Source organism: Arvicola amphibius, chromosome 12, assembly GCF_903992535.2.
Source record: "Arvicola amphibius chromosome 12, mArvAmp1.2, whole genome shotgun sequence".
Lineage (NCBI taxonomy): Eukaryota > Metazoa > Chordata > Mammalia > Rodentia > Cricetidae > Arvicola > Arvicola amphibius.
The window spans coordinates 100,930,294-100,957,899 of record NC_052058.2 but is presented as its reverse complement, the minus strand read 5'-3'; positions in this window follow the sequence as shown (position 1 = coordinate 100,957,899).

Here is a 27,606-nt window from a genome sequence, read left to right as displayed (position 1 = left end):
AAAAATAAGGCAGAGAGCAATTGAGGAAGATACCTCTATTCTTGACCTCAAGCCTCCTTATGCATGCATGCATGCATGCACACACATGTGTACACATACAAAGCTGCACACACAGGAATGTGCAAACATGTATACACTACATACACACAATAAGTAAAACATCGCTTAAAGACAACCTATGTGGAAGGCATATCTGCCTTGATTAGAAACTTCAGGACAGGTTATGTGGAGGAAAGAGAATCCGGAGGGCAGGCTGGGAAAGCAAGGTCCTTGAGCCGCCAGCAGAAGCCCGCTGGTGCTCAGGCAGAGGAGGGAAGGTTCCCGCTCCCACCTGGGGTCCTTGGGATGCGGACTCAGTGCGAAGGGCGGGGTGGAGTTTGGCAGATCTGCTGATGCCCTAATTAAGCCGCGGGTACGTTTCCCAGCCCAACTGTCAACCAACGCGGCTGTGCGAGCCAGGAATGAATATTCCCAAAGCGCCAACAGAAGGAAGTGCTTCACAAAAACGGAGCCCGAGGGCGTGAAGGGAAAACAAGCCCTGTTCACACGCAGGCAGACAGCAGCCGCCGCTCAGCACAGCCCGGAGGAGGCGGAAATGTGAGCCTAGTGGAGACAGCTCTGTTGCCACACCGCCTGAGTTCCCAGTCCCAAGAGCTCACAGGTGTGGAACCCCTGGGAGGCGGATGCTCCTTGCCCAGCTCCTTGTTCCCTCTGCTGACCAGTCAGATGTGATATGCCAGCCACACCCTTGAAGGGTGGGTTTATGAGGACGGGGGAGGCATTTATATTAGATGGCTAACCTGAGGCTGTCCCCTTGCTGGGGTGTCATTGCCCCAACCTGGGTACCACCATCCCTTCTCCCTGAAGTTGTCTGCCTCTGTCACCTTGGGCAAGTCACTTCTCGGTGTTGCTTTTTCCTCCCCTGAAAAATGGAGTTGATAACACTCCAGGTAGGAGGAGATCTATATGTTACCTGTGCGCAACTATCTGTAGTCTCAGTAAACTCGAGGACTTGAGAAGCTGGGAGTAGAGAAGGTTTCTGTTGTTTTGAGGAGGCAGGAGCTCAGGCTGGCCTTGAACTCCATATGCAGCTGAGGATGACCTTGAATTTCTGACCTCTCTCTCTACCTCACAGGTACTGGCTGAGTATGTGTCCATGTTCAGTTTAATGTGGTGTTGGGGATCCAGCATGCGAGGTAAGTGCTCTACCAACTGAGCCATTCATACCCTCAGACTCCAAAGCATAGTTTATCGGAAACTTCTTTTGCTAGTCTGACAGTTTGCTTTCTGTTCTTTTGGTCACGTAGGGCCACAGTGACTGCTGGGACACTGTTTCCCAAGAAAGAGATAGTTTTGTGACATCTTCTGTCTCAGTCCCTTTGCCCACCAAGCAGCTGTTGGCCTTTTGGGATGACTGTGCCCCTTGTAATGGGCAAGTCACCTTCCAGTCTGGGCCCCAGGGCTCTGTCCTGGCTTAGATCTGGTGGTTTGGGGACCAACTTTATCCTGCTTAGTCACCCTATGCCATGTCACGGAGGGAAGCCAGATTAAGAATTGTACTTAAGCCAGATTACAAGGCCTGGAGCTCCTGCCAGCTCTATGGTCCCAACAGAATCTGGCCCTCCATAGGCCTACATTGTTATTTGTGGTGCTCCTATCCTACCCCCTCAAGGCTCATGCCACATGGCTGTGGATGGGGACCCAGGTCACTAGCTTCCTTCTGCTGCTGACTTGGGCCTTTCATATTTGCCCCCAAAGTCTCCCTGAACCCCGTGTTGCTTGCTTGTTGGAATCAAGGTATGAATCAACGTCTGGCCAATGGGCTTTTAGAAGCCCTGACGCAGACCTCTGCTTGATACTGGAGGTCGCAAGAGCCAAGAGCAGGGAGGGAGCTTGCCTGTTGCGGGCTTACTACAAGTAACAAAGGCAGGATGGGAAGCCCCTTCTAGCCCTTCCTGACCTCTGTTCCGTCAGTTGCTATTGTCATTTTCCCACAGAGACCCTGGAGTGCCCCTCTGACTGCATGGGTCTGTCCTTGACCTCAGGGCCCATCTTTGAGGGTCATCTCCTACAACTTGGCAGGTTTGGGCACAGCGTTTGCACTTTGTGCTCCGCTTATCTCCCAGCAGGGTCAATATTGGCTGTTGAGATGCAGGCCACTGTGTTTGAGGTTTTGAATTTTGCCCTTGTATTTGTGAGGGGGCAAAAGAATCTGGGGTCAGGGAGACAGCCTGTAGCTTCCAGGCATTCCTGGGTAGAAGAAAGCCTGGGAAAGAAATATAGTCTGGTTGGGCTACCCAGCCACTCTTTCTCAAAGCTCCTTCCACACTCCTGTGAATACAACCTCACTTGCATTTGAATCTCCCTTTAAAAATTGTACGTGTGTATATGTGGGGTCTTGTGTGTATTGTGGGGTCTGTGTGAGTGTGTAGGGGGTATGTGTGTGGTGCATGCATACGTGTGCTCATTTGCATCATCTCACGTGTGAAGGTGGAAGCCAGAGGTTGGTATCTTTGCTGACCCACACTCCACCTTGTTTTTTTGAGGCAGAGTCTCTCACTGAACCTGGAGTTCACTGTCTAGGCTAGGTTGGGTGTCCTGAAAGCCCCTGGGATCTGTCTGTCTCCACCCCAGCCCCAGCACTGGAGCTAAAGATGCTCACTGCGAGGCTTAGCTTTTTATGGTGCCAGGAATCCAAACTCGGGTTCTCAGGTTTGTACAGTAAATGCTTTATCACTGAGCATCTCAAGACCCTGCTTTAACAGCTTGCTTTGTGTGTGTTCGCACTTGTGAATGCACTTGATGGAGGCTGGAATCACCTTCTTGGTTTCGGTTCAGGGTCTCTCTTGTTAGTCCTGGGTTTCCCTTCATGGCAGTGAGCCACAAGTCCTGATTCTGCTTAATTCTAGTACTAAGTTTCCAAGTGTGGGACATCATGCAGACTTGTGTTTGTTTTGTTTTCTGAGACAAGATCTCTCTGTGTAGCCTTAGCTGCTCTGGAAATCACTATGTAGACCAGGCTGGCCTCAAACTCAGAGATCCATCTGCCTCTGCCTCCCGAGTGCTGGGATTGAAGGTGTGTTTTCATGTTTGTGCGGCAAGTGCTTTAACAACGGAACCACCTTCTCGCCCGGACTTGGATGTCTGAATTTTCACCTTTATCCATGCTAGAAGTACAGAACAACTCTGCTATTTTTCACCTTCAGTTGCGAACACAGGAAATTCCAAGGTTAATCCAATACTGTGTTATACAACTAGGCTTCAAGTCACATGACTTTGCCAGGTGAAACCTAAGGGAGTGTAGTGGGCACAGCCTGGAAAGACCAGACCAAGCTGTGTGTGTATCCCATAGGTCAGAAGTAGCGAGCCCTTTTGACTTAAAGATATTTTCTAATTATGATAGATCTATCCACGCATTGTCCCACCCTAAATTGAGTGTGTGCCCGAGTCCAGTCCTGCAGGTAAACAAGGGTGAGTGGGCCCAGGCTGAAGTCCGTGTTTTGGCTGTTTTTCCCCATACAGTCTAATGGCTATTCCTGTTCCTTCATATACCACAGACTTTCTACTAGCACCTTTCTCCCTGACAAGCTGGAAACATCACCCTACTTACCCTCTTAGCACCCATGCATTTCCCCTCTCCCAGTGCATGTGATTAGGGGTGGAACTCATCTTCTTTGGTTGGGAAGGGACAGGTCTGAGGTCAAATGTGGGTCTGTCCAGGGAGGTGGGTCCTCCAGTGGTTGCTGGAGCCACAGGAATCAGGGCTAGACCTTTCTCTGCCACCAACCCCCTCTGAAGATGAGAAGTAAGCCCCAACATTTGTCATCCCCTGAGGAGACCCTCTTAGCAGAAAGGCAGTGGAACAGGGAAGATGGCAGAAGCACCACGTGTCTGCATACATGGTCTGCATGTATGCTGCAGTCCTGGATCTCTCAGCTGAGCTTCTCCAGAGCCCCTTGAGACCGGAGAGTTGGAGGTAGGACAGAGTCTTTCTCTTTCTCAGGTTTTCTCTTCAAGGCTAAGGATGAAATGTGGAAACAATCAGCAGTCATGAAAGGAAACCCTGGACTCCAGCAGTCCACCAATCAGCTCTGAGCTTTGTGCTAACTTGGTAACCCACATCATCACCTCACTAAACCTCAACAATTTGGGTATGCTGATTACTGATGGGGTCTGTGCCACGCCACGGCTATGTGACCTTGCCTGGTGTTTGGTCTGCTGTTGTTTTTTAGATTTTGTGTGTATGTATTTGGATCACATGCGTTAGTACACACCTATACATACATGTAGAAGTCATTGAAGAACACTCTCTGTCACTCTGCCTTATTGTCTTTACACAGAGTCTCTCAGTGAATCAGTAGCATGTTGGTTTTGGCTATGTTAACAGACCAGCAAGCTCTTGGGACCTGACTGTCTCTATTCCCCCATTAAGGGTTACAGACAGGTCAAACGTGCCAGACTTTTTTTTTTTTAAATGTAGGTGCTGAGGATTTTAACTCAGGCTCTCATGCTTGCAAGGTGTTCATACTTACTGAGCCATCTCTTTTCTTCTGAAAGACAACCTGGTAGAGTGAAAGGAATTTCTCTTTTCTTTTTTCTTTCCTCTCTTTGCTATTTATTTGTTTATTTTTGAGACAGGGTTTCATGAATCTCAGGCTGGCCTCAAAGTTATTATGATGTGAGAATGACCTGCAGCTCCTATTCCTCCAGCCTTGACGTGGTGGTTTGAAAGAAAATGGCCCCCAAAGGGAGAGCCACTATTAGGAGGTGTTGCTTTGTTTAGTATTGTCTTGATGGAGGTAATGTGTCCCTGTGGGGGTAAGCTTTGAGGTCTCCTGTGCTCAAGCTACACCCAGTGTGGAAGACAGTTCACTTCCTGTTGCCTGTGGATCAAGATGTAGAACTCCCAGCTCCTTCTCCAGCACTATGTCTGCCTGCAAGCCACCATGTTTTCCATTAAGATGATAATGAACTGAATCTCTGAAACTGTAAGCCAGCCCCAATTAAATGTTTTCCTTTATAAGAGTTGCCGTGATTATGGTGCCTCTTCACAGCAATAGAAACCCCAACTAAGACAGTCCATTTCCTGAGGGTTGAGTTCACAGGTGCGGGCCACCACACCTGGTTTGTGCAGTGGACAGGATGAAACCCGAGGCTTTGTGCATGCTAGATAGTACTAGGCCACTTGCCAAGGACAGAATTCTGTAACAAACACCTCGGGTGATGGTGGGGACATTCAGAACTGAGATTCCTGTGCTTGTAGTCACTGTCTGTTATTAAGGTGTTGGGGTGAAGATGGGGGGTGTCAAAAGAGGTATCACTGGTATCACTAGAGGTGGATAAAAGGTCACACTTGGAGGCACAGTGACAGAGCCCAGGTTTGGAACCAGACAGCCTACTCTGAATGTGGGCCTTGCCACATACTGGCTGATGACCTTGGATAGGGCATCTCAGCTCCAGGGGTCTGGCTATTCTCCTCTGGCAGTATGACCACGCCTTTAACATCTCAAGGCTCTCCTTTCTTTCTTTAAGCAGGTTGTCATTTGGCCCAGGCTGGCTTTGAACTCTCTATGTAGCCAAGGATGACCTTGAACTTCTGCTCCTCCTGCTGTTACCTCCCTAGTGCTGGGATCACAGGTGTAAGCCACTGTGCCTATTTTGTGCAGTGTTCAGCATCATAGTGAGGGATTTGTGCCTGCTAGATAAGCCCTCTGTCTACTAAGCTACAGCTCTAGCCCCAGGTTTCTCAGCCCAGGTATCACCAGCCTGCTGGCAGAGGAAGGGTTAACGATGACCGTGTCCACTGAGTGGAGTGGCTGTGGTGAAAACACCGAATTGCAATGATGGAGCTGACAGGGGCTATTTTTGGAGCCCAACCACATGGAGTAATAGGATTGGGGTGGAGGCAAGCGTGACCAGAGGCGATGTTCTCAGCTACCGAGGCAACGGCTGCAGCCACCTTGCCAAACAAAACACTCTTTGCTCTCTTCCCCTCCCCTCTTCCTTGGGTTTTCTTTTGACCTTCTAGAAAACCACTCTTGCCAGCAGCAAGGGAAAGACTGTTTTTGATTTCATAGTTGTTGGTGTCTCGTACCCACTGCTCCCTGTACCTTTGGCTCTAGCTTGAATGTCTACTGCACAGTGGGGAAACTGAGGCAGGAGGGTGCTAAGAAAGTGGTCACCAGGTGATCTGCACGGGAAGGCATTTTTTAAGATAATTTATTTATTTGTATTTTATGTACATTTGTGCTTTGCCTTGCATGTGTGTCTGTGTGAAGGTGCCAGATCCCCTGGAACAGGAGTTATATACAGTTGTGAGCTGTAATGTGGGTGCTGGGAATTGAACTTGGGTCCTCTAGGTTACTGGTCATTGGGTCAGTGCTCTTAACCACTGAACCATCTGTCTAGCCCCCCCTTTAAATAGGGAAGGCATTTTAAAGTCCGTCTTACCTCCTCTCTCTCATTCCGTCTCCCCTCCCTCAAAATCTAGCGAAGGGGTGGAAGTGGGGGGAGCCCCCCCAGCCTACAGTCCTTTCTATTATTTTATCTTTTTCCTATCAAAACTCATGGTCAAGAGAGTTTCTCTTTCTGTCCTTCACACCCAAGGGCAGTGCCCATCAGCCTCCGCATTGCTACTCCTGGGGAAGCATGCCAGCAGGAAGGCAGGGCAAGCTCCTGTTGTCAGGGTGAGTGTGCCCTATCTGGACATGAAATACCTGCTCAAAAGACATTTCACTATTGGCTAAATACTGGCAGGGACCCCTCGCCTGCTAGGCCAGGTGTTGGTAGAATGCCTGGTTTTGGCTCATTGCAGTGGGAGGGAGTGCTTCTGGAACTCAGGATCCTAGAAAAGTGGATTCCAAAAGTAACAGGCTGATACTTTTTGAACACCGGAGCTCAGCTCTGACTTTTAATTTTTTCTTTGTATGTGGCCTTTCTGAGAGTCTGTCAGGGGCTCTCAGTTCCTGTGGAGAATTTGGCTGGTGTGGTGCCTTGGCTGTGAATTTGATACAACTGGGAAGAGGATTCCTCATTTAAAAATGTGCCCCCATCAGATGGGCCTGTGGGCATGTCTGTGAAGCATTCTCTGGGCTCTTAACTAACGCAGAAGGGCCCAGCCCACGGTAAGTGACACATCCCAAGAGAGTCAGGCTTGGCCTAGTAATAAAGGTTGCTGACAGAGATCCTGAGAGCAATCCAGTGAGTGACATCCCTTCATGGTTCCTGTCTCTTCTCCCGCTTGAGTTCCTGCCTAGGCTTCTCTCAGAAATGGACTGTTCTCTGGAGTTGTAAGGTCAAATAAACTCTTTCTTCCCCTAAGTTCATTTTGGACATGATGTCTATCGCAGCAAGAGAGGGGCAAACTAGAGCAGGCAGTTAGCATTATGACAAGGAGAAAGTAAGCAGGGGACTTGGGGAGATTGTTTGGTAGGCGGAACACTGCTGCATAGGTGTGAGGACCGGAGTCAATCCCTCAGAACCCTGTGAGAAGCCATCGGTGCTGGTTTGTCCTCACATGAACACAAGCTAGAGCCATCTGAGAGAAGAGAACCTCAACTAGGAGAACGCCTCCTTGAGATCTGGCTGTAAGCAGGCCTGGTGGGCATTTTCTTAATTAGTGATCGATGGGGAGGGCCCAGCCTATTGTGGGTGGTGCCATCCCTGAGCTGCTGATCCCAGGTTATATAAAATAGCTGGCTGAATTAGCCATGAAGAACGAGCTAGTAAGCAGCCTTCCTCCATGGCCTCTGCATCAGCTCCGGCCTCTGGGATCCTGACCTGACTTCCTTCAACAATGAACTACAATGTGGGAGTGGGAGCTAAATAAACCCTTTCTTTTCCAAGTTACTTTGGTCATCATCCCAGCGATATAAACCTTAACTAAGACATCCTAGTAGTCCTCGTACTGGGGAGGCAGAAGCAGGGGGATCCCTAGAACATAATGGACAGCTAGAGTTAGCAGAATGGTAGCACCCCTGTCCATGACTCCTGAGGAGGCTTACTCCAAGCCTGGATAAATTAGAAAAGACACAGGTTGTTCCAAGTGAGATGTCCCCTACAAGGTGGACATCAGGAGAGAAGACTTGGCTGAGGTTGTCATGGGACCCAGGCCACTGACACACAATGCTGCACCCCAAGAGAAGGAAGACAAACCCTACAGTTCAAAGCAGGACGTTGAGGCATCTGAATCACACCACACTTCTGAAACAAAAGCCCTGCTCTACAGCTAAGGCCCACTCCATCATTCAAGTTCAGGAAGTACTGGAGGGTGAGGGTCTGCTAGCCCCTCACATGATGTTCTCAGCTGCGTCAGGGAGCTGAGTGTGGTTGGTAAACCTGCAAGGGATTACCTTCTAGCCAAGGACTGCAGAGCCGCCAGCACTTCTAGGGGACCACAGGGGTCATAGGTAGACCGTCAAACGTTGGGCTTGGAATGTGGACTCAGCAACAAGGTCTAGGGGAATGCCCTTGAGTGGTTTAGGAGCAGCAAATAGACCCTGGTGGGACCCAAAACAGGACCTTTGGGTGTTTGGCAAGCAAGGATAGTCCAACCCAATAGTCCAGGGTGCTGCAGCCAGGCAGAGTGACAGAGGGAGGGTGGACACAAGCCCACAGCTAGACCGTAGAAAAGTCAGCTAACTCCAAATCCTGCCAGCTGAGAGGTCAGTTCAGCAATGCTGTTTGTGAGTGCCTGGGAGCCCCTCTGTGCCCCCAGTCTGAGGAGGTGTGGCAGGCTGTGTGGCAATCCCCCAAAGCTGTGGGGCAATTCCCCAAAGCTCTTTCCGAGGGGGCAGGTTTGCTGAGCAAATGAAGAGAGCAAACAGAATTGCAATGGGATTGTTTAAACTCACTTTTAGTCAAACAAAGCGACTCAGCCCCCCAGGACTCCCCTGGAAGCACCTATTGACCGGCAAACAAAAGATACTCTAATTTAGCTATTCATTGAAACCCCACCCTACAGGACCCTTGCCCCGCCCTTGCATCCTCAGCTTGAAGCCACTAGTTAACCTTGATCTTGCTACCAACTAGAATTTGGCTCACTGCAGTCCCTACTCCACGGGGGCGGGGGAGGGGAGGACGAATTAATGGGACGTCCACGTGCTCGCTTCCTCGTGTTTAATATGCGGCAGAAGTCAGAGTCACTGAAGAGCGACCCCGCTTCGTCCGGGATTGTCCAGAGGGGGAAGAAATTGGCTGATTTGGAGTTTTTTTGTTTCTATTAATATCCCAGCACAAACGCATTGTGACTCAGCCTCGTCCTGCACTGGTGCGCAAGGCTGGCTCCCTCTCTTCTTTGCTCCTAGGATCCTGCAGTCAGCCTGGCCCCTCGGGGGGGTCATTCACTGGGCTGAGAGCCAGAGAGCAGGTGCAAGCTCTGATCCACAGAGGGAACAACCTTTGCAGTGCCCAAAAGGAAGAAATTTACTAAATATTCCTGGTGACTTTGGATCCTGGAGTTAGGAACCTCCCTTCAGTCTAGGCACTGAGTTTCTTTTTGGCTGGTTTCAGGGAATGAATACCGAGTCACAGGAAGAAGCCTGCTTGGCTTGCAAGGCAGGGCTGGGGGTTCCCTCCATAGTTGACCTGTGAGTTTGACCCAGATGAGTTTGGGAGAAGGTTCAGTGAAATCCACTTTAAACCTTGCTGAGGGCTGGGGATGGCGCTCAGTAGCTAGAGAGCATGCTTAGCATGTAGGGCACCCTGGGTTCTGTCCTTAGTACGGCATAAAGCAGGAGTGATGGCACAGGCCTGTAATCCTAGCCCTCAGGACGGGGTAAAGAAGGAGGAGTTCAAGGTCGTCCATAGCTTTATAGGGAATTGATACCAGCCTGGAACGCTGTCTCAAAAACAATAGAAGCCCTGCTGAGTGTTTGACTTAGGTTCTGGGAACAGAAGAAAGATTACTATTGCCTGGTTTAGGTTTAGCTATCAACAGTTCTCTGAGAGAAAAGTTTCAGTGGAGTGGTGGCCTAGATCACACTGCCCTGTGGGGGTTGCTTGTCTTGACTGTTGATGCAGGAGGACCCAGCCCACTGTGGGCAGCGCAAACTCTAGGCAGGTGGTCCTGGGCTTTAAAAGAAAGACAGTTAGCCATGAACTTGGAAGCAAACCAGCAAGCGGTGGTCCTCTGTAGTCCTCGTGCTTAGCTGTTGTATAAGTCTCTGCCTTGACATCCCTCAGTGATGGACTGTCACCAGATCAGCCCTTTCCTCTCCCAAGGTGCCTTGGTCATGGTGTTTGTCACAACAACAGAAAGGAAACTAGAATAGATTTAAACAGAATTATCTGAAATTCGCATAAGATGAAACACTCTGCAGTGTATAACTTGGTCACATGAGTAATAGTTGGGCAAGAATGAAGGTCTCCTTGGCTCAAAGAGAGAGATGAAGAAGCACGGGCTGCCAGGACCACCATGTTGCCCAGTGCCTTCTCAGCTGGACTGAGGCTATTCGAGTTTGAAGGTGTTCCCAGCTGGGGCTAAGGAGATAGCTTGATATGTAAAATACTTGATGTACAAGCATGAAGACCTGTGCTTGATCCCTAGAACCCATGTAAAATCTCTGTGTGGTTATCCCCAGAGGCACTGGGAGAATGGAGACTCGCAGATCCCTAGAGTTCATTGGTTGGTCAGTCTTGCCAATCAGTGAGAGATCCCTTCTCAAAAAAGAGTGAAGAGTGATTGCAGAAAGACATTCACCATGGATCTGCTTCTCCATGCTCCCGTCCACACTCCCGTGCACACTCCTGTGCACACTCTCATGCACACTCCCATGCACACAGATTTACTTTAGCTGCCAATAAAGTCCCCTTTCCCCTCTTTTCCTTGAACCCTAATCTCTGAACTGACTGTTCTCCCCAGCCTGGCTCTGGCCTTGCCAGCCTGCTGCTCTCTGTGCTTGTACATGAGTTAGAGGTATGAGACTGTGTATCTGTGTAGGGATGTGTGCCTGTACCTGCTAGGCTCCACTGTATGTGAGGCATGCATGCAAAAGCCAGTCTAAAAGAACGCGTCTGCATGTGCATATGCATTTATGTGTGTGTATGGCTTTGCATACATATGGCTATATATATACATACATGGCTTTGCATGTATGATTGCATGTATGGCATCCATCCACGAACCTGTGCATATGTGTACATATTCATGCAGGAATGTGCATGTGTCTATGTTTATAAGACTGTGCAGCATACAAACAATGTATGCATGGGATGCATGCATGTGTTCAGTTTTGTAATGACACACAATTTCAAAGACCCTTGTACATATGAGTGCGATTTCTAGTGTGCCTGCAGACGTGTGCCAAAATAAATGTGCTTGTGCATGTGGGCACAAAGGCGATTCTGTGTATCTGAGCTCTTTGAAGATGTCTTGCGAATAACTGCAGTTGGGAAGCCCATGTTCAGGAAAGCTGCCTAGGGGAATCAACTGTGTTAGGGATACAGGTACCCTCTACAGTGAAGGCTGCCCTTTGCCCTCTGCTTCCTGCTGAAATTAGGATCCTAATGAATATTAACAAGTCTGTTCAGCACTGATTAAGCATCAGTTCGAACTTTTCGCACTTTGATTCTGGGAGGAGACCTGTGTGAGCAGTGTGCCTCCATCCATGGTACAAGACCCCTGCTTCCAGGGCTCTCAGTCCAGCCCAGCACATTCACTGAGAGTATAGCCTCATGCGGTTGCCAACGTGGACTCCTCTCACTTCTCCTTGGCATCTCGAGAGAACGGGCCACCCCTTGCTACACAGACTACTTAGAAGAGAGAGGCCACAGAAGGAGGAACAGGAAGAAAGGAGGGCATCCTCCCAAGAGCCCTGAGGAAGATGAACAGCCAGACTTTGTGCTTTGAGCCTCAGACCCAGGTCAAGCCACTGAGCCTCCCAGGCTGTCCAGAAATAATTAGGGAGCCTGGGACGTTAAACTCAGATGCTAAAGTGCTTGCCAGCAAGCCTGAGGACTGAAGTCTGATTCCCAGAATCCAGGTTTAAAAAAGTCAACCGTGGTAGCATGCTTCTAACCCTGGCTCCGAGGAGGCAGAGACAGGCAGATCTCTTAGAGGCAGTCCACTGACTGGCCGGCAAGAAGCCTACTGGTTGGCTCCAGGATGGTGAAAGGGTCTCCTAAAAACCAAGGTGGCTGGCATCCTGAAGAATGACACTGAGTCGAGACCTCTGGCCCCAGAGAAGCAGGAACAGAGCTGGCAGAGTATGCAGAGACACACATGTGGTAGCAGGAGTAAGATACATAACATCAGTCAGCTAGCTCTGTAAGGAGACCCCAAACAAGGGTGACCCCTCAGGCAGTCCTCGGTTTGCAGGAATACGACTTGATATTTGCGGTGGCTTCAACAAGGATGCCCCGTATATACTCACATGCTTGAATGTTTGGTCCCCAGTGGGTGGAACTCTGTGGAAAAGATTAGGAGGTGTGGCCTTGTTGGAGGAGGTGTGTCCCTGGGGTTGGCCTTTGAAATTTCAAAAGATTCTTGCCATGGCCAGTGCTCTCTTCTCCTTCATGGTCATGAACTGAGTTGTGAGCTCTCAGCTGTGTTCTGCCATCTTGGATTCTGACCCTCTGAAACTGTAAGCCAGCTTAGATACTTTCTTTGATAAGTTGCCTTGGGCATGCTGTTTTAGCACGTCAATAGAAAAGTAGCTAAGACAATACTTACCCCACCCTACTCAGGCCCTGTCACCCAGCTGACCTCAAAGATCTCAGCCTTGGTTCAGAAGTAGAAGTGGGCCCGATACAGCACTCCTGTACTGTGGTGATTACCACAGTGCTCAGGGTCTTATCACTTTTGATGTGCTGCTCTTGTAAGTCCTAGACAGGCCCTTCTGCCCCTACCTGCTCTTACCTTGTGGTATTGACTGCTCATGCCATGCTCTTGCCTTCTTTTGAGTCATCAGCTTCCATGGCCTGACCTGTTTCTCCATCTATGGGCATAAGTTTCAGTTGCTGTGCAATATGGCATCAGACTCTGCTCTAGTGGCTGGATGGTGTCTTCATGTCTCTGCTCATGTGCTCGGCCCCAGTATGTGACTGAAAGAAAATGAGGTCTTTAAAAGAGTAATTAAATTAAAATGAGGCCACTAGGGTGGGCCCTGATCCAATATGGCGCATGGGGTGGGACTGGGGAGATTGTTTATTCAATAAAGTGCTTTCCTCATAAGTATGGTTTCAGACTCAATTAAAGCCAGGCATGGTAGTGCTTGTAATCCTAGGGCTGGGGAGGCAGAGACAGGCAAAACTCGGGCTCCTTGGCCAGCCAGATTACTTGAGGTGGCAAGACCTACATCGCAGTGAGAGACTCTACCTTAAAAAATAATATAGACAACTCCTGAGAAACAAACCCAAGTTCATGCACATACATGCGTGAGCAGCCCTTCCTCTGACATGTACACTGCCTGCACATGAACATATATACACATGTAAACAGAAGCTGGAGAAATGGCTCCATGGATAAAGCATTTGCTGTGTAAGCACAAGGACAAGGTTTCTGGTCCCCAGCACCCATGTAAAGTTGATTGTGGTGGTGTAAACCTGTGACCCCTGATCCCCAGCACCCATGTAAAGTTGGTCATGGTGGTGTAAACCTGTGACCTCTGATCCCCAGCAGCCATGTAAAGTTGGTCATGGTGGTGTAAACCTGTGACCCCTGATCCCCAGCATCCATGTAAAGTTGGTTGTGGTGGTGTAAACCTGTGACCCTTGACCCCAGTACCCATGTAAAGTTGGTCACGGTGGTGTACTCCTATGGCTGCTGATGCAGCACCCATGTGAAGTTGGTCATGGTGGTTCGGGCTTGTGACCCCAGTGCTGGACATAGACAGTGACATGAAGATCTAGGAGTGAGGATTCTCACACCTGCCGGTTACGCTGGAATAGCTTGCTTCAGCTTCAGTGAGAGACCTTGTGCCAAAACACAAGGCAGGGAGTCATAGGAGTTTGGACCTCTGGTCTCTACATGCATATAGAGGGGTAAGTTTATACACACACACACACACACACACACACACACACACGAGGCAACCAAATAGGAGACAACTTGGACATACAGAGAAGGAGGACCAGTTGGTGACCAGAAAGAAAGCAGCTCCTAAGGGCCAAGGTCAGAAGCCTGGGTAGACCATCCTCTTGTGCTTTCAGAAGCAACCACTTTTCTGACAGCTCGAGCTCCAGAGCCGTGAGGCTAACTATGCCTATGTCTACGCTGCCCAGTCTCTAGTACATTGTAATTGTCGCCTAGCTAAGACACATGGTAAAGGCACACAGTGGCATGTTCTAACTTTGGATACCACAACCTATGGTGAAGAACGGCATACACTACAAGGACAGATGACTTCTCCTGCTTGAAGTAAAAGGGATAGAGCTGATTCTAGAGTGTCCTCAGGGTCTCTGTCTCTTCCTTGCTCTGTGTTGTGTTTCCTGAGTTGGGCTGCCATAGAGGGGTAGCCTGGGAGGGCTCCTGAGGAGAGGAGTCTGACCTTCAGGTTGACAAGGTGTCAGGCTTAGACAGCACTGGAGAATGACCAGCTCTTAGTGTCCTAGAGCTGGGAACTGTGCACTCCTTGGAACCACAGCTCAATAACAACTGGTCGCTGACTTTGATGCTCATCCCAAGGCCACCTGGGATGGTGCCTGCCTTCAGGCAGAGCCAGGCGTCCATCCAGCATCCACAGCTCATTATATTTGACTATTTTTCTATTCCTGGCAACATCATTAGGAGGATATGCAAATAAGAGAATCAACTGAATTTGTTTCACAGAACAAAGAACGACATTTAATCAGCACAATAAATACATGTAGCCATTTGCTGCATAAGATAACAGTTAATGAAAGAACACTGGGAACAAGGGGAAGTTTGGAGCTGGAAACAGAAAAGAACAAGGAGGGTCTGAGGCTGTGGCAGCACAAATGGTGAGCAACATGAAGGGCTGAGGGACCTGGCCTTGCTCTTCATTCATTTATTCATTTGCCAAATGTTTATTGAGGCTCAAATACTAGACACTGAAAACATTGAATCCAGGGCTGTGATGGCTCAGACCGTGAAGTGCTTGCCTCACAAGCGTGAGGACCTGGGTTCAACCCCCCGAATTCATGTGAAAACAGTTGGGCAGACTGATGTGTGCTCGTAAGCCCAGTGCTGGGGAGGTAGAGACAGGAGGATCCCTGGGGTTCGCTGGCCAGCTAGTCTAACCTACTTTTCCAGTTCCAGGCCAGTGAGAGACCCTGTCTCAAAAACCAGAGTGGACAGCTCCTGAACAGAGGTTCTCCTTTTCATCTCACATGTACATGAACACACATGTACCTGCACATACATGAACATATGCACACGCAATCAAAGAAAACATAGTGATCTACAGAGATGCCACCCCTACTTACATGGGGCTCACCTTGATTTGAGAAAGCATTCATTAAACAATCCCAGGAATACATACATACACCATTATAGATGCTAGCAATCAAGGGTATCTGTGTTTGGCCACTTTCTATCGGTACAGCAAACGACTAAGCTATTCAACTTATAAAGACAAAAGGTTTGCTTTATCCTGCAGTTCCAGAGTTCCTGATTGGCTGACCCTTTCCCTTGGTGAGTAAATACATTACGGTTGGGAACATGTGATAGGGTAAAATTTCATGGTTCAAGGACCCAAGTGGGGGCTGAGGGTTCAAAGTCACCTTAAGGACATACTACCCGATGACTTAAAGACCTCCCATAGGCCCCATGCCTTAAAGGCCATATTTCCTCTTACTGGTACTGTTCTGAAGACTAAGCCTTTGATACATGAGGAATATGTTAGACCAAACTGTAGCAGGTGTAGAAGATCTAATCCAGCTAGGAGATGGAAAAGGTTTTCCCACGACTGTGAAGAGATCTAACGGAGTTAGAGATAGTAGGAAAGAGTAGGAGGCAGAGGTTGGAATGGAGGACGGGCAGCCTACATAGGGGACAGTATCTTTGTTTGTTTCTATGGTACCCTAATAAAAATCCTTGACAAAAAAGAAATTAAAAGGTTTATGCTGGCTCACAAGCTAAATTCTAGTCCGACACAGTGGGAAGTTCAAGGTGCAGGAGCTCGAAGCAGCTGGTCACATTGCAGCCGCAGTCAGGAAGTCGAATGCTATGAATGAATGCTCAGCTGCTTTCCCCATTTTCCATAGTCTGGGATTGTTACCCAGTGAGAGGTCCAGCCCACATGTAAGACGGGTCTTTCCATGTCAATGAACTTAATCAAGATAACTCCCCACAAGCGTGCGCAGATGCCCATCTTCCAGTCCAGACAGTTAGCACAAAGCATCATAGTCTGTACAAAAGCCCTGAGGCAGAAGGCCCCTAGAGATGGAGCCAGGAGAGAGGGTACAGCTAGAAGGGAGGGCAGAGCCAGACTGTTCAGGCTCTTCCTGGTCTGTGGTGAGAAGCTCGGATCTGAGCTCAGGGAAAGCAGGAGGGTTTGTTTTCAGACTACCATGCCTGGTTTCTGGGGCGAGAATGGTCCATAGGGTAGAAGAGTAAAATGGAGGCAGGAAGGCTGGTGAGGCCGCCCTTGAGTGCAAATGAGCAAGTTGAGATGGTGACTTGAATCACGTCAGGTCTTCCCTGCCAGGCTAGAAATTTCCTGCTTTTGGGGCTGCCCTGTGCCTTGTGGGATGTTTGATTGCCCCCTTGACCTTTGACTCACTAGCTAGCTCTAAATTGAGACACACCTCTCCACCCAAAAAAGTCTCCAGGTATTATCCTCTGTAGGGTAAAGTCGTTAAGAAGTCTGGACGGAGAGGATGAAGAGGAAGTAGAAAGAAGGGGAGCAGGGTGTTCTTCCTTACTGCGATAAGACACTCCGACCAAAGTCACACTGGGGAGGAAAGGGATTTATTTGACTGACACTTCCAGGTCCAGCCCATCATTCAGAAGTACAGAAGTAGGAGCTTGAGACCCCTCATATCACATCCATGGTAAAAAGCAGAGATAAATGAACGCATCCCTTCTGCCTGATTACTTTCTTGGTACTCAGCCAGCTTTCTTCACTCTTAACAGTTCAGGACCGAGCCTGGGGGTTGGTACCAGGTAACAATCAAAACAACTTCCCCATAGATATGCCCACAGGCAAACCTGATCTAGGAAACTCTCAACTGAGACTCTTCCCAGGTGATTTATTCTAGATTGTGGCACACTGACATCACAAACCAGCCATCACTAGGTGGTTAGGACTTGGTGACAGAATGTGAAGGGTATAGAAGAGGAAGTGCCCAGGACAACTCCATGTGACGCTGTTGATGTCACTTGCTAATGTGGGGAGCAGTGAAAGTGACATTTGCCGTGGGAACAGGTCACGAAGCATGCTTCCTTCTGCTGAGAACTGGCAGCGAAAGTCAGGCATATCTTCTCTTACTCGGTCTTGGTTTTCCCACTTTCAAAAGATGCTTGTGTTTGATCTAGAAGAGCAAACATCCAAATGCTATTAATCTTTCCTGTACCCAAAATAGACATAACTAGTGGATTATGGTTCTCTGAGCGTGGATATTCAGTGCTCCGATACAGGTATCAGGGGCGGTGTTTTGCAGGACAGAGAATTTAATGTCCTCTGCACCCCATCCTGAAAATGATTTCAGTCCCATCTAACTTGTCACGGGGTCGACACATTCTTGACAAGGTTCGAAATATCTAACGAGTGCCGAGTGACAGTGGGTGTGCCACAAGCCTCCTTTCCTTCTCGCTAATCTCGGGCCTCCTGTGCCGTCCACTCGTGGAGACAGGCTCCCTCACACCGGTTACAAAAGCTGAGAACTGCACCCAAGTCCTCAGCAAGAATAGAAAGCACTCTTAGCCCCTGAGCCTTCTTTGCAAATCCCACACTGCTTTTTTTTTTTTTTTTTTTTTACATCACTTCTGGGGATGGAACAGACACGAAATGTCCTGTTGCTAGCAAGGCATGCATTTTACCAGCCCCCTGCCCCGCCCTATCCCCAGCCCCCCAGCCCCCCTGCCCTGCCCTACCCCACTGGACTCTTTCAAGAGAGACCAAACCTACATAACTTACTGTAGACTGGCATTACCCTGTGCCGTTAGTTACTGGTTAGTATTGTGCATCTCTTTCTGAGCCTGATTTACGCAGGTATAGAAGGAAACACGAGGGGGCAAGACAGCTCTTAGGATGAAAGCGCTTATCTCCAAGTCTGTGGGCCCGAGTTTGCCCCTTGGCACTCACACGGCTGTAGGCAATGGTCAGCTCCCCACGTTGTCCTCTAACCTCCACATATGCATCATGGCAAATGTCCCCTTCCTAAATAAATCAGCAAACAAATAAGCATAATTTAATGATTTAAGCTGTTTCAAATGTTTGATTTTTAAAAGTATTTAAATGAAAATTTTTACTTTCTTTTAGAGATGTCCAAATTTTAACCCTTTACAGCTATACATGTGTCCGATATACACATGATCCATACATATGATGTGGCTCTGTGTTGGTTCCCAGTATGCACTGGGGTCTTGGCACACACCCCCATGGAGAAAGGGGCAACTTCAGCTTTGTATTGATTTGTCATTTTCATTCAAGAGCATATCATGCATCCTGTTAGGGCTTTTCAAAAGCAGATGCGTGAAATGTGAATTTTAAAATATTTGTCTCCCTTCCAACCCTAATGCTGCAGCAATCCTTCCACCAGAATGATTCCATCCTCCTGCTGCAGGCTGAATAGTCTCTCCAAAGCTGTATCTAAGTCTTAACCCTCAAAGTCGAGCCCGTGGCTTCTCTTGGAAATAAGCTCTTGGGATTTGGAATCAAACTGATGTGAGGGATACGGGTGGGTCCAAATCCCGTAACTGACTCCCATGTAAGAGAGGGAAATTGAGGCATGTACGCTAAGGAGAGCACTGTGACTATGGAGGGAAATGACTGAGGGAATGGCCTGGGGGTAAAGTGATTGCTAGGCAAGCATGAGGACCAGGGCTGTCATCTCCAACACCTATGTAGAGCCAACCAGGCAGTGCATGCCTGCAATACCATTTCTGAGGGACTCGAGGATTTCGGGTGTGTGCAAAGCAACCAGTCTAATACATGCACGTGCACACACACACATACACACACACACATGCAGACATACAGACAGACACACAGACATACAGACATACACACACCACACACACACACACACACACACTCCCAGATGGAAGAGAAGGATGGAGTAATGGGTTTCTAAGGCAGGAACCACAACATTCCCCACGGTCAGGAGAGAGGCCTGGATCCCATTTTCTCTCTAGCCCACAGCAGGTCCTGGTAAGGAACAAATCCTGCTGGCATCTTGACTTACAAAGTCATACCCTTTGTTCCATTTTTCTCAGGATGGCTTCCATACTGTTTTTTGAGACAGGGTCTCTCACTTAGGCTGGGGTCAGCCATGCTGGCTGGTCAGCACGCCTCAGGTGCCTGTGCCTGCTTGTCTCTACCTAATCAGCACTGGGATTATAAGATTATAAGGATGAACCTCTGTACCCGGACTTTTTTTTTGGTAGATTCTGGGAATCAAATTCAGATCTTCATGTTTGCAGAACAAGTTCTCTACCAACAGAACCATCTCCCCAGCCTTCCTTGCAAACCTTCTAATAGTAATTAAGCATCTCCCTGTAGAACTGTCTCAATCCCTAAAGGGTTGGGACCGTGCCTGGGTCCATGCCCGGCACTTTGAGGGTGCTTTACTGTTGTTTGCTGGAGGAATGGATAATTGCATGAATAAATAATGCTAAACTCACCTGGCTTGCAGGGCTCTGGGTTCCACAGGGGAAGGGAGGTGATTGTGTGTGAAAACGAATGGATGTTGTACTTGTTATAAAGTTTGAGCACTGCTGGGAGAACAAGCAGAGAATGAGCGAACAAACCAATGCCGTGGCTGGCTGCTCAGTGGGGTCAAGCTACAGTTCTCCTGCAAGAGACATCACCCAGAAGTCTCCATCTTCTGTCCCTAAGTGCTCGGTGCTCCGACCCCATTTCTCCAGCTCAGCCACTCCAGAAGGCAGTGATGTCCATTTTTCAGGGTCTAGTGCTTCCACATGCCCATTGATGCCCTGAGTCCATGCTTCACTGTGGACCTCCTTTCCCTTACAGGTAAGAGGGCCGAAACCCAGAACCAGGGCTGCCTGTCTGCAGAGCAAGTAGAGAAGGCAGGGACCAGACCCCCTCTCCCTCCTGCACTGTTCACCACACCACCTACAGAGGGCAGGGTCCAGGAGCAGAAGGACCTCCAGAAGACAGGGGTGGGGGCGGCTCTGCTGCCTCCTCTTCCCCAGGGATTCTAACAGAGAGCAAAGGTTGGACTCTGGCCCAACAATCTGGGCTTCAGGTTTTCGGCGTGTGTTTTGTTTTGTTTTGTTTGCTTGAAGAAGCCAACTGTGCCGAAGGTCAGGATCTCGGCCCATCAGAGTGGGAAAGTTAACATTCCCAAGAGGCTCAAGGCAACAGGATTTCCTGACCTGGGACTATTACCTTTCTCACACTGCGTGGCCAGAGCTACTTCCTGCTATTATGCCAAAGGATGAAGACATTCATTCGGTAGAAAATGGGAAGGAGAGCTCTTGACTGTAGGCGTCGAGGAGGAACTAGGACCAGGCTAACTGGCCATTACAGGGCTGTGAATCTAGACCTGGCTCCATCTGCCTTTGCCATCCACTGAAGCAAGCAACTCCAAAATTCCGAGCCTCAGTTTCCCTTTCTGTAAACAACAGAAGGAGAGTAATAAATAGGGAGGGAAAATGTTGTTTTCACACTAAACTGGGTTTCTTCGTATGTAGGCAGTAGCATGAGACTTGAGGTCGTGCATAATGCTGGATTCTAAGGTTGGCTGTGGACTAGTGGGAGGCTGGAGAGAGCAGAGCTCTGGGACACCCCAGACATCCACCCACCTGCCCTTCCTGCTTCATTCAGATGGAAGAGCAACTGTTTGCTGGGACAGCTCCGGGTGGCCTTCTCCCCATCCCTTTGTATATCTCTGCTTTAGTCAGCACTCAGAGCCACAACTCCACAAAAAAGGCTCGGAGTAGTCTGGGAACACTGATATTCTCCTCCCTCTTCATCTCTGGTCCTGAAACCAGAGAGCCGTGTAAGGTGGCAGCTGTGCTGCCGAAGAGAGTGTGCAAAGGCCCCCAACACAGGATGCACAAGGATAAGCTCCGAGGATCACAATGATGAGGGCGTGGTCAGGTGTGAGCACAGATGGAATCCAAAAGGTCCCACAAGCCATCATACAAAGAGGTGGGTACAGACCAGAGTATTGTCGGGCTTAGGGTAAGGTGGGCCTTTCGGGAAAAATCTGGATATGCAGGACTTAAAGTCTGGGCAGGATGCACAGAAAAGACTGCAAACAGGGCTCAAGGAAACAGGACCAGGAAAAGGGAGGGCATGCCTGTGAGACACCCGCCCCATTTCCACCCTCTCACCCACACTCCTGAGGCCAGTCCATGTCCACTCTTGGCCATTGCATGCAAGGCTCTGGGCTGGGCTCTAAAAGCCACCACATGACATATAGCCCGGGTCATCTGGGTGACAGGATACAGGGTGGTTCCCGAAGTTTAGGCGTGCATCAGTAGGACTGAGCTAGGACCCAGCAAGTTTCATTTCTAAGAAGTTCAAGGTGAAGGTCACACCTGGTCTGGGAGCACTTGGAGAAATATAAGCAGTTAGATGCTCCCCAACCATGGAGAAATCAGCAAAGGTGTCAGGAATACGGGTGACATTTGGGGGGACAGAGAACCAAGGGGGAGGTTCTAGCAGACAAGAATGCAGAACAAAAGTGAAAACCACATGGGAGGGAGAGCCTCAAAATACCAGAGATTATAGGGGATCCGCCTGGTACCAGTCGGGCCTTCTCTAAGGAGGGGACCATTGTTTGGAGGCAATTGAGCAGTTTCCAGTTGAAGGTCATGTGGTGTCACCAAACTATGGGAGGAGAAATGCACTCAAAAGGGACTGGGGACATGACTCTGCCAGCCATGTTTACTTAGCATGAAGCCCTGAGTTTCACCCCCAGCACCTAGAAACCACATAAAAAGAAGAAACCAACCCCTGAGCACAGTGGTTTACAATTGCCCTTCCAGCCCTGGAGAGGCAGAGGAAGACAGAGGCAGGCAGAGGCAGGTGGATCTTTGGGGCTTGAAGACGGGCCACTATATCTGAGTCAGTAAGCTTCAGGCTCAGCAAGAGTCGCTGCCTAGAATGGAAGGTGGAGAGAGAGCTGGAGGAGAATCCTGATGCTGACTTCTAGCCCCCACGTGTACACACACGAGCACCTGCATGCACGCACACACACATACAAGACTGTGTGTCATTTCTTACAATATGCACTGGGCACTTTTTAGAACAAACGTTAGAGACAAAGTCTGCACCAGCAGGGAGTGGGTGACACCCTGGTAGATTCTCTAGCAAGCCCTTTGCTCTGTGTCTTCTGGCGGGGGACCAGCTTAGCCTGCTTAGTGAGTGTCTAACTTAAAGCTCAATTTTCTCAGGTTGGAGCTCCTGGATACATTTTTTCAGGCATGGAGTAAGGGATAGCTGTTTTGTCTGTTTTTCTGTTTTTGTGCTTATTATATGCGTTTGTGTGTTTTCATGTGCATGTATGTTGTGTGTTTTCATGCGCATGTATGAGAGGGATGTTAACGTTAGCTGTCTTCCTCAATCACTTCTCTATCTTACTTTTTAAAAGATGTATTTATTTTTATTTTATGCATACGGGACTTTGCCTGTGTAAATATCTGTGTACTCTGTGTGTGTGTATGTGTATGTGTATGTGTGTGTGCGCGCATGCGTGTGTGTGTATGTATAGACAAGAAGCGAGCCTTGGATACCCTGGAACTGGAGTTCCAGACAGCTGTGAGCTGCCATGTGGGTGCTGCCCTGGTCCTCTAGAACAGCCAGTGCTCTTAACCACTGACTCATCTGTCTAACCTCCTCTTCCTCCTTGCCGTCATCATTTGAGGCAGGGTCTCTCTTACTGGTGCATGGCGTTTCATTGATTTGCCTGGAATGGCTGGCCAGAGAGCTCCCCTTTCTCTGCTCATCTTCTCAGTACTGGGGTTTCATTCACACCATGGTTCCCATCCTTTTTTTAAAGCTAGAATTCAAACTCAGGTCCTCATGCTTCTACAGCAAGCACCATACTAATTGAGCCTCTTCCCTCAGGCCTGAGAGAGGATAACAGGAGGTCAGAGCTGTACTAACAGCTCAAGGTTGGACAGCTACTGCCTCAGTGTGCCCTGGGCTAGGTGCTCTGCAGTCAGATCTGGGAGGTCAAATGCAGACGTCCTCTCGAGTTGCTCTCCGCCATATCTTTTGAGGCTGGGTCTCTCACTGAGGAATCTGAACCCAGGTCCTCATCCTTCCACAGCAAATACCCACTGAGCCATCTCCCCAGCCCCGGAAAAGTGTTTTTTAAAGAACTGAATTGAAAGTCATTTGTGATGTACCGAGCATCCAATGCAAGCTGTGCTATATGTACGGCCCAACCACACACTTTCTCTTTGTAACAGTAAGAACAAATTGAAGAAGTGCGCCGCCAAGGAATGACAAATGAATGAACACTGGCATCTAACATGACTTATCCTCAGCTAAGGTCTTGTCATAGACTCTTTGGTGCCCCAAATGGCTTCTCCTGTTTCCAAGGTCTAATAACCCCAGCCGAATTCTTCTGAGCCCAGAAGGGGCTCACACAGATAGACGGCTTTATTGCAGAAAAACATTTGACTTTCTCTACTGAAGTTCCCAAGAATGAACAGAAACTGCTCGCCTTCCAGCTGAGGTCATGGATACTTACAGACCAAATCCCAGTACGATGGCTTGGCTTGGGCAGGTGGGGAGTCCCAGTAGAGAGTCCTGAGCACTGTCTCCAGCCTTTCCTGCTCTATGATTCTGAAGTCATTCAACAATCTCAGCCTTAGACCCTCCAGTAGGAAGTTGAAGAGCCCCCTTGGTTTGTTCAGATAGCCTGAGAACTTATACTCCAGCATCGTACCCAGCAGTGTGTGTGTGTGTGTGTGTGTGTGTGTATACTCCACGCATGTGGAGACCAGGGGTCAACCACAGGTACCCTCAAGATCTTGATGTAACAAGGTAGGCTGACTGGCCACAGCTCAAGGGATCTTCCTGCACACCTCCCCAGTGCTGGGCTTACACGCACTCACTACTGCACCATTTTTTCTGTAATTATGGGGATGTAACTCCTGTCTTCACGCTTGCATGGCAAGCACTCTGCCAACTGATCCACCCCTCCAACCCTGTCTTTAGGAAATGGCTCAAATGAAAGATGTCTAGGGAGGAGAAAATTTTGTAGGGGATGGGGACCCAATGAGTGACTCCTACTTGCTTCATCAGGACACCTCCCCTCTCCTAGGACTCACAGGCTTCCTGGCTCTATTCAATGTGATCTCCAAGCGCCCTTTCAGCCAACTCTCCACTCTCCAGAATGCCAATCACCATTTCACGAAAGAGCAGATGCAAAGAATGTGGCATTGTGTGGCCAAGAGTTTCAGCCCCGATCCCAGGGAGCTCAAAAGCTACCTGGGAGCAAGAAAACACCCAAACAAAAGGAATACAGTGCTATTTCTTTAAAAGAAAGTGTGCGTGTATGTGTATGTGTGTGTGTGTGTGTGTGTGTGTGTGTGTGCGCGTGTGTATGTGAATGTGTGTGTGTGTGTGTGTGTGCAGGGGTGGGGAGAGGTGTGTGAGAGTGTGTGAACATGTGTGTGTATGTGTGTGAATGTGTGTGTGTGTGTGTGCAGGGGTGGGGAGAGGTGTGTGTGTGTGTGTGTGTGTGTGTGTGTGGTGTGTGTGTGTGTGTGAGTTTTCTCAGACACTGCATTTTACTGACAAGAACAGAGAATGTCCGGACTGGGTATCTTTGTTTACCCGAGGGTTTGAGAGAGCACAGGTGTTTGTTAGCCAGTGTGCTGACATAGATATATGTCACTAAAGTGGCTCGGTGGTGAAAGGCTCTTGACACCAACTCCAATGACCTGAGGTTTAATCCACAGGCCCCACATCATGAAAGGCAAGAACCAATTCTTGCTCGGCAAATTGCTCTCTGACCTTTGCATTTCTCCCCTTGGCACGTTTAACTGCCCCCAGAGAAAGAATAAGTCAGTCTAATATTTCTTTTAGAAAGTTCTCACTGGTGGAAGTGGAAGTCTCGAAGCCTTTGTATTGCGTAGATTGGCTGCAGCACCTAGTACCACCCAGAGTCGTGCTACCTAGGAATGCCGAATGCCTGGAGTTTTGCTTGCTGTCTCTTTCACACCAGCATTGGCTCTGGGTGGACTGGGGATTTGTGTCCCGATATGGTTAGATTTGCAGCTACCTCATGCTAATTCCAAACTTTGTTCGGCAAAACAAGGGACTCCTCCACCTGGGTAACACAGTTGGTTAAGTGCCTGGGTACTATGGGTACTAACTATGTACTAAGCCCAGGCACTATATAAACAGGGCATGGTGGTACATACCTGTAATGCCAGTACTTGGGAATTAGAGGCAGGAGGATCAGAAGTTCATCCCTGTCTACACAGCATGCTGAAAGCCAGCCTGGGTTACAGTGATACCCCATCTAAATGACAAAACAAGGAACCTGGGGGTAAGTAAAGAAGTAAGTAAGTAAGGCGCTCACCATGCAAGCATGGGTTTCTGCTCGATCCACAGAGGCTGTGTGAAAAGCCTGGCAAGGTGGCTGCCATTTGTACCCCAGCACTAGGGAGGTGGACACAGGTACCCAACCAGTTCAAATGAGACCGGCCAAGCTCCAGGTTTAGTGAGAGATGCTGTTTCAAAGAATAATGTGGAGAATGACTACGGAAGATGCCCATGCCTCCCTCCCCACATACATGCACATGCACATAATGACAACAGAAGCAAAGAGAAAAACAAAAGAGACAAGGGAATCCTCTCAGGAAGATGGAGAGTGGAGCCTTTCGGGGTGAGCACAGAGAACATGCGGGCAGAGTGAAGGCTTCTCAAGGCAGAGTGTCCAATCCCAGGGAGGAAGTGCACAGCTGCAGGAAGCCCTGAGACTCCATGGGAGTGATGGCTTGCTTCCCAGATGCCTCCACGGGGCAGAATTTCAACAACACCTCCTTCCTCCCTTTCAGCATCTATCCCGAGTTTTAGGGAGGGAGATAACCTCCATAGATTTCTCACTTCCAAGGGACCAGGCTCCTCTGTGAGAGGAGCCCCGGGGGGGAACTGCTGTGTTTGACTCAGGGATCCCAGCCTGTTTCACCTGTAGCGTGTCCTTCAACGGCGCTAGCAGACCAATCATTCCAAATGGGTACGTCCTGGAGTCTGATGCATCCCGGACTCTGATAGCCGGATGTGGGAAATACCACATCTAACCGGATTAGGTCAGTCTCAGCGGGTGAAGAGATAGATAGATGGCTGTCAGTCAGCAAGGCGCTTGCTGCACATGCATGAGGGCCTGAGTTTGGTCTCCAGTTCCCACATGAGAAACCAGGCGTGGTGGAGCACGCTTGCACTCCTGCACTGGGAGGCAGAGAGAGGAGGGTCTCGGGGGCTTGCGGGCTAACAAACTCTGCTGAACTTGCGAGTTCTAAGTTGAGTGAGAAATCCTGTTTCAAAAGATAGGGTGAGCACTGGCTTCTGCTTTTCAGAGGCACATGCACAGGCATACACGTGTATGCACATACAGACACATGTATACACACATAGTATCATGTGTATACACATATAGACATGGTAAGAAGAGCAGTAACTGTTGGTCTTAGCTCATGCTTTAAAGGAAGCATTTTTGAATGATGAGCCTCAGTTTCTTCACCTACAGCGTGGCAGGTCCTGCTTCCCAGAAGACAGGCTGAGCTCAGTGACACCCCAGTACTGGATGCTCAGTGTCTCCCTGGGGCAAGCAGTCAGGTCTGGCGTGCAGGGGTCAGACACAGTTATGCTTAGTGGTAGGCTGAGCTGAGACCCTGATTTAGGGGCCTTTTATCATGGGAGTTTGGTCAGTCCATTGTAAATGAGCCAACACTCTTCCCCTGCTCCCCGACTCAAAGATGGCAACCCAAATGATGCCTCATAAATATCAAAGCTGAAATTACCTCAGGAGACAGCCATGACACAGCAGGGCGATGGCAGTTAGGATCAGGTGGGCCATCGTGTTCCCCAGGGGCTCCGACTTTGAGGGCATCTCCCTAAGGTGCCTGCCATTGTAGGTAGTGCCATCTGTCTTTTTAATGTAGGACTTTCCCAGACACTCCTTGTTCTGAAAGGCAGAGACAAAGAAAGAAGTTTCCAGAACTCTTAACACAGTTGGGCTTGTTTCATATTTTAGATGGATTTCTATTGTCCCTATGAAGAATGCTTAACCCCACAGGTAAAAAAACCATTAAAAGGAGGGGATGGAGAAATTGCTCCATGGTTAAGAACATTTGCAGAGGACCCGAGGACTCAAGGTTGGTTCCCCACCCCCATGTGGATCATAAATATAACTTCAGAATTTGTAATAATAATAACAAAACTGTAAGCAGCTTTCTTTCCTTTCCTGATGATGCAGGGAATAGCATCTCCAAGCAAATTAATTTGGCCTGGGGGCCTTGGGTGTTAAGGGAATTCAGTAGGCGGCTTG